Here is a 15286-nt window from a genome sequence, read left to right as displayed (position 1 = left end):
TCCACAAGATGCATGAGGATTGTCTTGTGGAATGTGTAGGGGATGGGAGGTCCTTATTTTATGCCCTATCATGGTAGGTTGTGATAGAATTCGCAAAGACGGTAGGTTGTGATAGAATTTGCAAAATGTTTGGTTAGTAGCGGCATTGGTGTGCTTATGATTCATGAACGAGAGTCGTATTTGGCTAACTGATACTGCATGGTCACTGTGAAACTTTTATGGCATCACGATATGAACTTTTGGGCGCCCAAGGGAGTGTGTATGTCTATTATGGACTCTTGGCAACATGCTATTTTGGACAGTGGAGTGATAGTCCCTTAGCATTCCCAATGGATGATTATGTGGTTTGCAAAGTGTAGAGTGGGTTTGCTGAATGTATATGCCCCTAACCATGCGAGCGCGTAGAGTTTTGGGGATAGATCTTTTGAAAAGCAAAAAAAAGCCAAGTTAGTCATTGCACCAATATTGAAATCTCTAAATTGGAATAAGGAATTCTATGTTCACATCAATGCATCCAATTTTGCAACCTCACACAACCTCGTGATCATAAAATGGATTTCCCAATTTTAGATGCAAGCTAACATTTGAATGTGGTTGAAAATAATTACACCACAACAAAGCAAGAAGGGCTGACAATGATCTATGTTGTAAAGAAGTTTTGCCATTATCTATTGGCAAATCATTCTTTTAGAATTTGACTTCATGGTAGTGGTAAAGAAAGGGTCTACTCAGGACCATTTGAGCAAAATTTCTATTGTGAAGCACCAAAGGGGGTAGACAATGACCTCCCGGATGCAACTTTATTTAATATAGAGTCTGTACCATGCTATAGTGAGCGCATTGCTAGATTCTTGTCTACTACAATCTGGGATGACAAGATAGCTGATCTTACATGTCATGCAAATTTCTTGGATGCCTGCTAAAGGTTTTAATTGATATTAAGGAGACTTTACTACCTAGGGACAGGCGAGGTTTTACGCTTAGTTGCTAACTCAGATGAGTACCAAGATTTGGTTGTTGAAGCTCACGTGAGTATTTCAAGCCAACATTTCTCAAGAAAGGGAATATATTGTAGAGTGTTGTGCAACGGCAATTGGTGGCCTTGTATGCACCTTTATACCCAAGATTTGTAGTTCTCCCATGAACCGAGCAACGTTTCAAGTTATTCCATTCACTCAGCTAAAGTCATGGTCCCTTCTATATATAGTGATAGAGAGTGCCATATCTTGTTCACAAGGTTGTGGATACTCATGGGCCCTCTTTCTATGTAAATGTACATGGGGCCACTTTGTATGAGGTAGAGGATTCTCTTGGTGCTAGAGGGACATGGGCTTTGGTTGGATGGTCTCTATCTGTTGAGATGTTGTCACCTTCTCAAGGATGCTTAGACATGGATTACTCTTTGTCCAAGACAACCTCAAAGATTACACACATTGTTGTTGCACAGCCTCTTTCTTCTTCCACAAGATGCATGAGGATTGTCTTGTGGAATGTGTAGGGGATGGGAGGTCCTTATTTTATGCCCTATCATGGTAGGTTGTGATAGAATTCGCAAAGACGATAGGTTGTGATAGAATTTGCAAAATGTTTGGTTAGTAGCGGCATTGGTGTGCTTATGATTCATGAACGAGAGTCGTATTTGGCTAACTGATACTGCATGGTCACTGTGAAACTTTTATGGCATCACGATATGAACTTTTGGGCGCCCAAGGGAGTGTGTATGTCTATTATGGACTCTTGGCAACATGCTATTTTGGACAGTGGAGTGATAGTCCCTTAGCATTCCCAATGGATGATTATGTGGTTTGCAAAGTGTAGAGTGGGTTTGCTGAATGTATATGCCCCTAACCATGCGAGCGCGTAGAGTTTTGGGGATAGATCTTTTGAAAAGCAAAAAAAAGCCAAGTTAGTCATTGCACCAATATTGAAATCTCTAAATTGGAATAAGGAATTCTATGTTCACATCAATGCATCCAATTTTGCAACCTCACACATCATAAAATGGATTTCCCAATTTTAGATGCAAGCTAACATTTGAATGTGGTTGAAAATAATTACACCACAACAAAGCAAGAAGGGCTGACAATGATCTATGTTGTAAAGAAGTTTTGCCATTATCTATTGGCAAATCATTCTTTTAGAATTTGACTTCATGGTAGTGGTAAAGAAAGGGTCTACTCAGGACCATTTGAGCAAAATTTCTATTGTGAAGCACCAAAGGGGGTAGACAATGACCTCCCGGATGCAACTTTATTTAATATAGAGTATGTACCATGCTATAGTGAGCGCATTGCTAGATTCTTGTCTACTACAATCTGGGATGACAAGATAGCTGATCTTACATGTCATGCAAATTTCTTGGATGCCTGCTAAAGGTTTTAATTGATATTAAGGAGACTTTACTACCTAGGGACAGGCGAGGTTTTACGCTTAGTTGCTAACTCAGATGAGTACCAAGATTTGGTTGTTGAAGCTCACGTGAGTATTTCAAGCCAACATTTCTCAAGAAAGGGAATATATTGTAGAGTGTTGTGCAACGGCAATTGGTGGCCTTGTATGCACCTTTATACCCAAGATTTGTAGTTCTCCCATGAACCGAGCAACATTTCAAGTTATTCCATTCACTCAGCTAAAGTCATGGTCCCTTCTATATATAGTGATAGAGAGTGCCATATCTTGTTCACAAGGTTGTGGATACTCATGGGCCCTCTTTCTATGTAAATGTACATGGGGCCACTTTGTATGAGGTAGAGGATTCTCTTGGTGCTAGAGGGACATGGGCTTTGGTTGGATGGTCTCTATCTGTTGAGATGTTGTCACCTTCTCAAGGATGCTTAGACATGGATTTCTCTTTGTCCAAGACAACCTCAAAGATTACACACATTGTTGTTGCACAGCCTCTTTCTTCTTCCACAAGATGCATGAGGATTGTCTTGTGGAATGTGTAGGGGATGGGAGGTCCTTATTTTATGCCCTATCATGGTAGGTTGTGATAGAATTCGCAAAGACGGTAGGTTGTGATAGAATTTGCAAAATGTTTGGTTAGTAGCGGCATTGGTGTGCTTATGATTCATGAACGAGAGTCGTATTTGGCTAACTGATACTGCATGGTCACTGTGAAACTTTTATGGCATCACGATATGAACTTTTGGGCGCCCAAGGGAGTGTGTATGTCTATTATGGACTCTTGGCAACATGCTATTTTGGACAGTGGAGTGATAGTCCCTTAGCATTCCCAATGGATGATTATGTGGTTTGCAAAGTGTAGAGTGGGTTTGCTGAATGTATATGCCCCTAACCATGCGAGCGCGTAGAGTTTTGGGGATAGATCTTTTGAAAAGCAAAAAAAAGCCAAGTTAGTCATTGCACCAATATTGCAATCTCTAAATTGGAATAAGGAATTTTATGTTCACATCAATGCATCCAATTTTGCAACCTCACACAACCTCGTGATCATAAAATGGATTTCCCAATTTTAGATGCAAGCTAACATTTGAATGTGGTTGAAAATAATTACACCACAACAAAGCAAGAAGGGCTGACAATGATCTATGTTGTAAACAAGTTTTGCCATTATCTATTGGCAAATCATTCTTTTAGAATTTGACTTCATGGTAGTGGTAAAGAAAGGGTCTACTCAGGACCATTTGAGCAAAATTTCTATTGTGAAGCACCAAAGGGGGTAGACAATGACCTCCCGGATGCAACTTTGTTTAATATAGAGTCTGTACCATGCTATAGTGAGCGCATTGCTAGATTCTTGTCTACTACAATCTGGGATGACAAGATAGCTGATCTTACATGTCATGCAAATTTCTTGGATGCCTGCTAAAGGTTTTAATTGATATTAAGGAGACTTTACTACCTAGGGACAGGCGAGGTTTTACGCTTAGTTGCTAACTCAGATGAGTACCAAGATTTGGTTGTTGAAGCTCACGTGAGTATTTCAAGCCAACATTTCTCAAGAAAGGGAATATATTGTAGAGTGATGTGCAACGGCAATTGGTGGCCTTGTATGCACCTTTATACCCAAGATTTGTAGTTCTCCCATGAACCGAGCAACGTTTCAAGTTATTCCATTCACTCAGCTAAAGTCATGGTCCCTTCTATATATAGTGATAGAGAGTGCCATATCTTGTTCACAAGGTTGTGGATACTCATGGGCCCTCTTTCTATGTAAATGTACATGGGGCCACTTTGTATGAGGTAGAGGATTTTCTTGGTGCTAGATGGACATGGGCTTTGGTTGGATGGTCTCTATCTGTTGAGATGTTGTCACCTTCTCAAGGATGCTTAGACATGGATTACTCTTTGTCCAAGACAACCTCGAAGATTACACACATTGTTGTTGCACAGCCTCTTTCTTCTCCCACAAGATGCATGAGGATTGTCTTGTGGAATGTGTAGGGGATGGGAGGTCCTTATTTTATGCCCTATCATGGTAGGTTGTGATAGAATTCGCAAAGACGGTAGGTTGTGATAGAATTTGCAAAATGTTTGGTTAGTAGCGGCATTGGTGTGCTTATGATTCATGAACGAGAGTCGTATTTGGCTAACTGATACTGCATGGTCACTGTGAAACTTTTATGGCATCACGATATGAACTTTTGGGCGCCCAAGGGAGTGTGTATGTCTATTATGGACTCTTGGCAACATGCTATTTTGGACAGTGGAGTGATAGTCCCTTAGCATTCCCAATGGATGATTATGTGGTTTGCAAAGTGTAGAGTGGGTTTGCTGAATGTATATGCCCCTAACCATGCGAGCGCGTAGAGTTTTGGGGATAGATCTTTTGAAAAGCAAAAAAAAGCCAAGTTAGTCATTGCACCAATATTGAAATCTCTAAATTGGAATAAGGAATTCTATGTTCACATCAATGCATCCAATTTTGCAACCTCACACAACCTCATGATCATAAAATGGATTTCCCAATTTTAGATGCAAGCTAACATTTGAATGTGGTTGAAAATAATTACACCACAACAAAGCAAGAAGGGCTGACAATGATCTATGTTGTAAAGAAGTTTTGCCATTATCTATTGGCAAATCATTCTTTTAGAATTTGACTTCATGGTAGTGGTAAAGAAAGGGTCTACTCAGGACCATTTGAGCAAAATTTCTATTGTGAAGCACCAAAGGGGGTAGACAATGACCTCCCGGATGCAGCTTTATTTAATATAGAGTCTGTACCATGCTATAGTGAGCGCATTGCTAGATTCTTGTCTACTACAATCTGGGATGACAAGATAGCTGATCTTACATGTCATGCAAATTTCTTGGATGCCTGCTAAAGGTTTTAATTGATATTAAGGAGACTTTACTACCTAGGGACAGGCGAGGTTTTACGCTTAGTTGCTAACTCAGATGAGTACCAAGATTTGGTTGTTGAAGCTCACGTGAGCATTTCAAGCCAACATTTCTCAAGAAAGGGAATATATTGTAGAGTGTTGTGCAACGGCAATTGGTGGCCTTGTATGCACCTTTATACCCAAGATTTGTAGTTCTCCCATGAACCGAGCAACGTTTCAAGTTATTCCATTCACTCAGCTAAAGTCATGGTCCCTTCTATATATAGTGATAGAGAGTGCCATATCTTGTTCACAAGGTTGTGGATACTCATGGGCCCTCTTTCTATGTAAATGTACATGGGACCACTTTGTATGAGGTAGAGGATTCTCTTGGTGCTAGAGGGACATGGGCTTTGGTTGGATGGTCTCTATCTGTTGAGATGTTGTCACCTTCTCAAGGATGCTTATACATGGATTACTCTTTGTCCAAGACACCCTCAAAGATTACACACATTGTTGTTGCACAGCCTCTTTCTTCTCCCACAAGATGCATGAGGATTGTCTTGTGGAATGTGTAGGGGATGGGAGGTCCTTATTTTATGCCCTATCATGGTAGGTTGTGATAGAATTCGCAAAGATGGTAGGCTGTGATAGAATTTGCAAAATGTTTGGTTAGTAGCGGCATTGGTGTGCTTATGATTCATGAACGAAGGTCGTATTTGGCTAACTGATACTGCATGGTCACTGTGAAACTTTTATGGCATCACGATATGAACTTTTGGGCGCCCAAGGGAGTATGTATGTCTATTATGGACTCTTGGCAACATGCTATTTTGGAGAGTGGAGTGATAGTCCCTTAGCATTCCCAATGGATGATTATGTGGTTTGCAAAGTGTAGAGTGGGTTTGCTGAATGTATATGCCCCTAACCATGCGAGCGCGTAGAGTTTTGGGGATAGATCTTTTGAAAAGCAAAAAAAAGCCAAGTTAGTCATTGCACCAATATTGAAATCTCTAAATTGGAATAAGGAATTCTATGTTCACATCAATGCATCCAATTTTGCAACCTCACACAACCTCGTGATCATAAAATGGATTTCCCAATTTTATTTGCAAGCTAACATTTGAATGTGGTTGAAAATAATTACACCACAACAAAGCAAGAAGGGCTGACAATGATCTATGTTGTAAAGAAGTTTTGCCATTATCTATTGGCAAATCATTCTTTTAGAATTTGACTTCATGGTAGTGGTAAAGAAAGGGTCTACTCAGGACCATTTGAGCAAAATTTCTATTGTGAAGCACCAAAGGGGGTAGACAATGACCTCCCGGATGCAACTTTATTTAATATAGAGTCTGTAACATGCTATAGTGAGCGCATTGCTAGATTCTTGTCTACTACAATCTGGAATGACAAGATAGCTGATCTTACATGTCATGCAAATTTCTTGGATGCCTGCTAAAGGTTTTAATTGATATTAAGGAGACTTTACTACCTAGGGACAGGCGAGGTTTTACGCTTAGTTGCTAACTCAGCTGAGTACCAAGATTTGGTTGTTGAAGCTCACGTGAGTATTTCAAGCCAACATTTCTCAAGAAAGGGAATATATTGTAGAGTGTTGTGCAACGGCAATTGGTGGCCTTGTATGCACCTTTATACCCAAGATTTGTAGTTCTCCCATGAACCGAGCAACGTTTCAAGTTATTCCATTCACTCAGCTAAAGTCATGGTCCCTTCTATATATAGTGATAGAGAGTGCCATATCTTGTTCACAAGGTTGTGGATACGCATGGGCTGTAAGATTCCTCCCCCAACCCCTTTTTGATGTCTAGTATATTCCCCTGTAATCAATTCCTTTTCTAAAATATAAGAGATCTTGTTTGTGGCTGTTTTAACCTAGAGAGAGAAAATAATCTAGAGAGAGAATATTCAGATTTTGAATATTTTTGGATAGAAAAATATCTCTTATAATTCAGATGAGTTTCCCTGAAACAGAAATTTAAAAAGAACTTTCCAATGTGCAATTGGAATTAATTGGAAATAGGTATAAAGAACCTTAGCCTAAGGGTCTAGATTTTCAGAAATCTTTAGACTATGGTCCAATTAAGGTTTCTATGGGCCAATAGCATCAATCCATGTGTAGGGAGGAGATAAATCCAAATTGTAAAAAGAAAATACCCAAAAATGAGTAAATGCTCGCATGAGGTGAAGAGTTGAAAATGTACAAGGTTTATTAGTAAATAAACACATATGTAAGGAAGGGGAGTTCTTTAAAGGAGGTGCATATTTCACATAAGATGAAGAGTTGAAAATGTACAAGGTTTATTAGTAAATAAACACATATGTAAGGAAGGGGAGTTCTTTAAAGGAGGTGCATATTTCACATAAGATGAAGAGTTGAAAATGTACAAGGTTTATTAGTAAATAAACACATATGTAAGGAAGGGGAGTTCTTTAAAGGAGGTGCATATTTCACATAAGATGAAGAGTTGAAAATGTACAAGATTTATTAGTAAATAAACACATATGTAAGGAAGGGGAGTTCTTTAAAGGAGGTGCATATTTCACATAAGATGAAGAGTTGAAAATGTACAAGGTTTATTAGTAAATAAACACATATGTAAGGAAGGGGAGTTCTTTAAAGGAGGTGCATATTTCACATAAGATGAAGAGTTGAAAATGTACAAGGCTTATTAGTAAAAAACTATGAGCAATACAATTTTGACACATATGTAAGGAAGGGGAATTCTTTAAAGGAGGTGCATATTTCACATGCTTGAATGAGTTTTAAACTCATAAAAATTGAGATATTTTATCTCTCCTCTCTCCTCATTCAAGTCTAGTTCCAAAAAGTTAGCTTAACTGACCTAAAAATGGTCAAAAAGTGACCAAACTGACTTGGAAAATTCTAGAATCAGTTTGTTTGGTTAGGAGCTCAAATTTTCCTATAAATAGAAGCCCTCCCTTGTTGAAAAAAAAATATAGAGTCTTATGCCTTGTTACTCTACTCCACCTAAGCCAAATTAGATAGTCTCTTATGCTTTGTTACTCTACTCCACCTAAGCCAAAATACATAGTCTCTTATGCTTTGTTACTCTACTCCACCTAAGCCAAAATACATAGTCTCTTATGCTTTGTTACTCTACTCCACCTAAGCCAAAATACATAGTCTCTTATGCTTTGTTACTCTACTCCACCTAAGCCAAAATACATAGTGTCTTATGCTTTATTACTCTACTCCACCTAAGCCAAAATATAGAGTGTCTTAGGCATTGTTACTCTACTCTACCTAAGCCAAGAACTGTGAATTCTTTAATAATTCACTAGTTTTGATACTTCTCTCTTTCTTCAATCCCCATTGGTGGCTCCATCAACACACTAAACCAATTGATTGGTTGGGGGCCTCTACCGTGAATAAAGAATCAAGCAAATCATAAGGTAAGTATATTGAATTTTGATCTTTTCTATGATTTCTCAATGATTCTCTCTTCTCAACCCCTCTCAAGCTTGAGAAGTTTAATTGGTAAGATTTTTTTAAATGCTATTGAAGTTAATTGGTGAATAGTAGTGAAGAGTTACATAATTTAATAAATGCTATAGAAGTTAATTTCCACTTATATTTAAATTCTAATGGTTTTTATAATTTCTCTCTCTCACTCAAGAAATGGTCATACTCATGACCCATTCTCAATCCAAATGAAGCTTTTCATAAAGCTTTTCCTTAATCCAAGATTAAGCTATGCTTGAGGCCAAATTAATGGCTTTTGCTATGCTTTTAGTTTATGCACATTGATGATTCAATCCATTATGGATTGATGACCCAATTAGAGACCATTCTAATTGTTTTCTTAATGATCCAATTAGAGACCATTATGGATTGATGATCCAATTAGAGACCATTCTAATTGTTTTCTTAATGATCCAATTAGAGACCATTATGGATCGATGATCCAATTAGAGACCATTCTAATTGTTTTCTTAATGATCCAATTAGAGACCATTATGGATTGATGATCCAATTAGAGACCATTCTAATTATTTCTTTAATAATGAGCTTTATCCCTTAGAAAAAAATTGAGATTTATCAGTCATAGTAGCGGAACTATGGCAAAATTTTTATAGAAATTACGCATAAAATAAATTCATTCAAAGCATAAAAAGAGGACTTCCTACCATATTCTAGGAACTATCATCCTAGATTAATTAAAAGAATTTTATTATGCATGGAGATGTGGATGTTTGCATGTAGATGTAGATGTATAGATGTAGATGTGGATGTGGAGGTAGATGGATGCATGTAGATGTAGATGTATAGATGTAGATGGGAATGGAGATATGGATGTATGCATGTAGATGTAGATGTATAGATGTAGATGTGGATGTGGAGGTAGATGGATGCATGTAGATGTAGATGTATAGATGTAGATGTGAATGGAGATGTGGATGTATGCATGTAGATGTAGATGTATAGATGTGGATGTGGATGTATACATGTAGATGTAGATGTATAGATACGGATGTGGATGTGGAGGTGGATGTATACATGTAGATGTAGATGTATAGATGTAGATGTGGATGTGGAGGTAGATGGATGCATGTAGATGTAGATGTATAGATGTAGATGGGAATGGAGATATGAATGTATACATGTAGATGTAGATGTATAGATACGGATGTGGATGTGGAGGTGGATGTATACATGTAGATGTAGATGTATAGATGTAGATGTGGATGTGGAGGTAGATGGATGCATGTAGATGTAGATGTATAGATGTAGATGGGAATGGAGATATGGATGTATGCATGTAGATGTAGATGTGGATGTGGAGGTGGATGGATGCATGTAGATGTAGATGTATAGATGTAGATGTGAATGGAGATGTGGATGTATGCATGTAGATGTAGATGTATGGAGGTGAATGTGAATGTGGATGTGGATGTATGCGTAGAGATGTAGATGTATGCATGTAGATGTGAATGTACGCATATAGATGTGGATGTATGGATGTGAATATACGATATGCGATGTGAGGGAATCTGAAGTGATGAGATAGAAATGATGTGATGGGATGAGTATACATATAAATGGAATATAGAATAAGTAATGTAGATTGATGAAGGATAATGTGGAAAAATGAAAGTTAAAATAGAAATTGTATTGTAAACTGTTTGTAAATACTGTTTGTAAATGCTGTTTGTAAATGATTGTTTTATGTCAAGAATGCTGGGGGGAGCATTTTGACCGTCTTGTGATTAAAGTCGTGATGGTAAAGTTGCAACTGCTGACGGGGAGTCAATGAAGGACGTCTCGCGTAGCAAGGTCGGCCGAGGTCTTGACCAGCCTCGGTGCGATTAAAATGGTGAGCTTCCGGTACGGTGGATGAGGGGCCAAGGAAGCGGCCTATGCGTGAAGCGCTAGGTTACCTGCGAAGGATCCTAGAGGGTGCTGACCATACGGTGCTCGGGCTCTGGGTTGCCTAGGATACCCACGCGTGCGTCGAGGAAGATATTGGAACAGAGTTGGAGTTGTTTTCTGAAATCGAGCATGGATCTGGTTGATTGACCTTGCTGGTCTTCAATGGATGAGTCCATGGCTCCTTATATGGATCTGTTGGTTGATCTTGCTGATCTTCAACGAGAGTCCATCTTGTTAAGTGATTATATTGCCAAGTATTATGGGCTAGGAACTATCGAAACGGCTCCTGAGCGTTCTAGTTGCCAATGATGCCATAGATACTCTGATGAAGGAATGATGGGAAATTAAGAATCAATTGGATAAATTGGAAGATGGTGATCAATGATACTATGGTTTTATTAAAGGATTGTTTTAAATTGGTTGAATCTGGTTGAAAAAGGCAATTTCATATTGGGTGTGTGAGTGGTGTGACTAGTTTTATTTTGCATGAACATCCGGCTAGGGGGCCTTGGAACTCTTTTCCTTGGTACCCGGGACAAAACCTAACCAAATTTTTAATTGGATCCCATCACTACAGTGGTTGGGCGGCTGGCTAACCCATGGGATTGGATGGGGTTAGGCTGGACTGATGGATCCGTAAATCGAGACTCAAACTTTTGTTTTTACGATTAAAAAAAAAATAAATCCCGGACAGAAACTGTTCTATGGATAGGAATCAACGGCTGTGCCTCTTGAATGGGGAAAAAAGCGTTGATCCCAATGATCCAAGTGCAAGTTTCTTCCTTGAACTGACTAAGTATCTTATAGATGTAATCGGATCATCTCGATCAGAAATGATCTTGACTACGTTAGAGTAAAAAGTTATCCTGGTGGAATCGCCCGTGCTTTCCGGTAAAGGAAGTTTTTCCGGGTTCGGTTTTGGAACAACCGACGGATTAGTCTCTTATCCGGATATCCGTGGGCGAGGCCCCGAGTGTGGGACCCCTGTCCCGCGCGAGAAGCGCTACTTCCGCTGCCAGTACCCCGAATCCGTTGCTCGGTGGGAACAGGGATCTTACATGGGCCCTCTTTCTATGTAAATGTACATGGGGCCACTTTGTATGAGGTAGAGGATTCTCTTGGTGCTAGAGGGACATGGGCTTTGGTTGGATGGTCTCTATCTGTTGAGATGTTGTCACCTTCTCAAGGATGCTTAGACATGGATTACTCTTTGTCCAAGACAACCTCAAAGATTACACACATTGTTGTTGCACAGCCTCTTTCTTCTCCCACAAGATGCATGAGGATTGTCCTGTGGAATGTGTAGGGGATGGGAGGTCCTTATTTTATGCCCTATCATGGTAGGTTGTGATAGAATTCGCAAAGACGGTAGGTTGTGATAGAATTTGCAAAATGTTTGGTTAGTAGCGGCATTGGTGTGCTTATGATTCATGAACGAGAGTCGTATTTGGCTAACTGATACTGCATGGTCACTGTGAAACTTTTATGGCATCACGATATGAACTTTTGGGCGCCCAAGGGAGTATGTATGTCTATTATGGACTCTTGGCAAAATGCTATTTTGGACAGTGGAGTGATAGTCCCTTAGCATTCCCAATGGATGATTATGTGGTTTGCAAAGTGTAGAGTGGGTTTACTGAATGTATATGCCCCTAACCATGCGAGCGCGTAGAGTTTTGGGGATAGATCTTTTGAAAAGCAAAAAAAAGCCAAGTTAGTCATTGCACCAATATTGAAATCTCTAAATTGGAATAAGGAATTCTATGTTCACATCAATGCATCCAATTTTGCAACCTCACACAACCTCGTGATCATAAAATGGATTTCCCAATTTTAGATGCAAGCTAACATTTGAATGTGGTTGAAAATAATTACACCACAACAAAGCAAGAAGGGCTGACAATGATCTATGTTGTAAACAAGTTTTGCCATTATCTATTGGCAAATCATTCCTTTAGAATTTGACTTCATGGTAGTGGTAAAGAAAGGGTCTACTCAGGACCATTTGAGCAAAATTTCTATTGTGAAGCACCAAAGGGGGTAGACAATGACCTCCCGGATGCAACTTTATTTAATATAGAGTCTATACCATGCTATAGTGAGCGCATTGCTAGATTCTTGTCTACTACAATCTGGGATGACAAGATAGCTGATCTTACATGTCATGCAAATTTCTTGGATGCCTGCTAAAGGTTTTAATTGATATTAAGGAGACTTTACTACCTAGGGACAGGCGAGGTTTTACGCTTAGTTGCTAACTCACATGAGTACCAAGATTTGGTTGTTGAAGCTCACGTGAGTATTTCAAGCCAACATTTCTCAAGAAAGGGAATATATTGTAGAGTGTTGTGCAACGGCAATTGGTGGCCTTGTATGCACCTTTATACCCAAGATTTGTAGTTCTCCCATGAACCGAGCAACGTTTCAAGTTATTCCATTCACTCAGCTAAAGTCATGGTCCCTTCTATATATAGTGATAGAGAATGCCATATCTTGTTCACAAGGTTGTGGATACTCATGGGCCCTCTTTCTATGTAAATGTACATGGGGCCACTTTGTATGAGGTAGAGGATTCTCTTGGTGCTAGAGGGACATGGGCTTTGGTTGGATGGTCTCTATCTGTTGAGATGTTGTCACCTTCTCAAGGATGCTTAGACATGGATTACTCTTTGTCCAAGACAACCTCAAAGATTACACACATTGTTGTTGCACAGCCTCTTTCTTCTTCCACAAGATGCATGAGGATTGTCTTGTGGAATGTGTAGGGGATGGGAGGTCCTTATTTTATGCCCTATCATGGTAGGTTGTGATAGAATTCGCAAAGACGGTAGGTTGTGATAGAATTTCCAAAATGTTTGGTTAGTAGCGGCATTGGTGTGCTTATGATTCATGAACGAGAGTCGTATTTGGCTAACTGATACTGCATGGTCACTGTGAAACTTTTATGGCATCACGATATGAACTTTTGGGCGCCCAAGGGAGTATGTATGTCTATTATGGACTCTTGGCAACATGCTATTTTGGAGAGTGGAGTGATAGTCCCTTAGCATTCCCAATGGATGATTATGTGGTTTGCAACGTGTAGAGTGGGTTTGCTGAATGTATATGCCCCTAACCATGCGAGCGCGTAGAGTTTTGGGGATAGATCTTTTGAAAAGCAAAAAAAAGCCAAGTTAGTCATTGCACCAATATTGAAATCTCTAAATTGGAATAAGGAATTCTGTGTTCACATCAATGCATCCAATTTTGCAACCTCACACAACCTCGTGATCATAAAATGGATTTCCCAATTTTAGATGCAAGCTAACATTTGAATGTGGTTGAAAATAATTACACCACAACAAAGCAAGAAGGGCTGACAATGATCTATGTTGTAAAGAAGTTTTGCCATTATCTATTGGCAAATCATTCTTTTAGAATTTGACTTCATGGTAGTGGTAAAGAAAGGGTCTACTCAGGACCATTTGAGCAAAATTTCTATTGTGAAGCACCAAAGGGGGTAGACAATGACCTCCCGGATGCAACTTTATTTAATATAGAGTCTGTACCATGCTATAGTGAGCGCATTGCTAGATTCTTGTCTACTACAATCTGGGATGACAAGATAGCTGATCTTACATGTCATGCAAATTTCTTGGATGCCTGCTAAAGGTTTTAATTGATATTAAGGAGACTTTACTACCTAGGGACAGGCGAGGTTTTACGCTTAGTTGCTAACTCAGATGAGTACCAAGATTTGGTTGTTGAAGCTCACGTGAGTATTTCAAGCCAACATTTCTCAAGAAAGGGAATATATTGTAGAGTGTTGTGCAACGGCAATTGGTGGCCTTGTATGCACCTTTATACCCAAGATTTGTAGTTCTCCCATGAACCGAGCAACGTTTCAAGTTATTCCATTCACTCAGCTAAAGTCATGGTCCCTTCTATATATAGTGATAGAGAGTGCCATATCTTGTTCACAAGGTTGTGGATACTCATGGGCCCTCTTTCTATGTAAATGTACATGGGGCCACTTTGTATGAGGTAGAGGATTCTCTTGGTGCTAGAGGGACATGGGCTTTGGTTGGATGGTCTCTATCTGTTGAGATGTTGTCACCTTCTCAAGGATGCTTAGACATGGATTTCTCTTTGTCCAAGACAACCTCAAAGATTACACACATTGTTGTTGCACAGCCTCTTTCTTCTTCCACAAGATGCATGAGGATTGTCTTGTGGAATGTGTAGGGGATGGGAGGTCCTTATTTTATGCCCTATCATGGTAGGTTGTGATAGAATTCGCAAAGACGGTAGGTTGTGATAGAATTTGCAAAATGTTTGGTTAGTAGCGGCATTGGTGTGCTTATGATTCATGAACGAGAGTCGTATTTGGCTAACTGATACTGCATGGTCACTGTGAAACTTTTATGGCATCACGATATGAACTTTTGGGCGCCCAAGGGAGTGTGTATGTCTATTATGGACTCTTGGCAACATGCTATTTTGGACAGTGGAGTGATAGTCCCTTAGCATTCCCAATGGATGATTATGTGGTTTGCAAAGTGTAGAGTGGGTTTGCTGAATGTATATGCCCCTAACCATGCGA

Source organism: Cibotium barometz, chromosome 36 (genome assembly GCF_041138505.1).
Source record: "Cibotium barometz isolate CiBa-2024 chromosome 36, ASM4113850v1, whole genome shotgun sequence".
Lineage (NCBI taxonomy): Eukaryota > Viridiplantae > Streptophyta > Polypodiopsida > Cyatheales > Cibotiaceae > Cibotium > Cibotium barometz.
The sequence above is the reverse complement of the archived record's forward strand: the minus strand, read 5'-3'. Positions refer to the sequence as shown.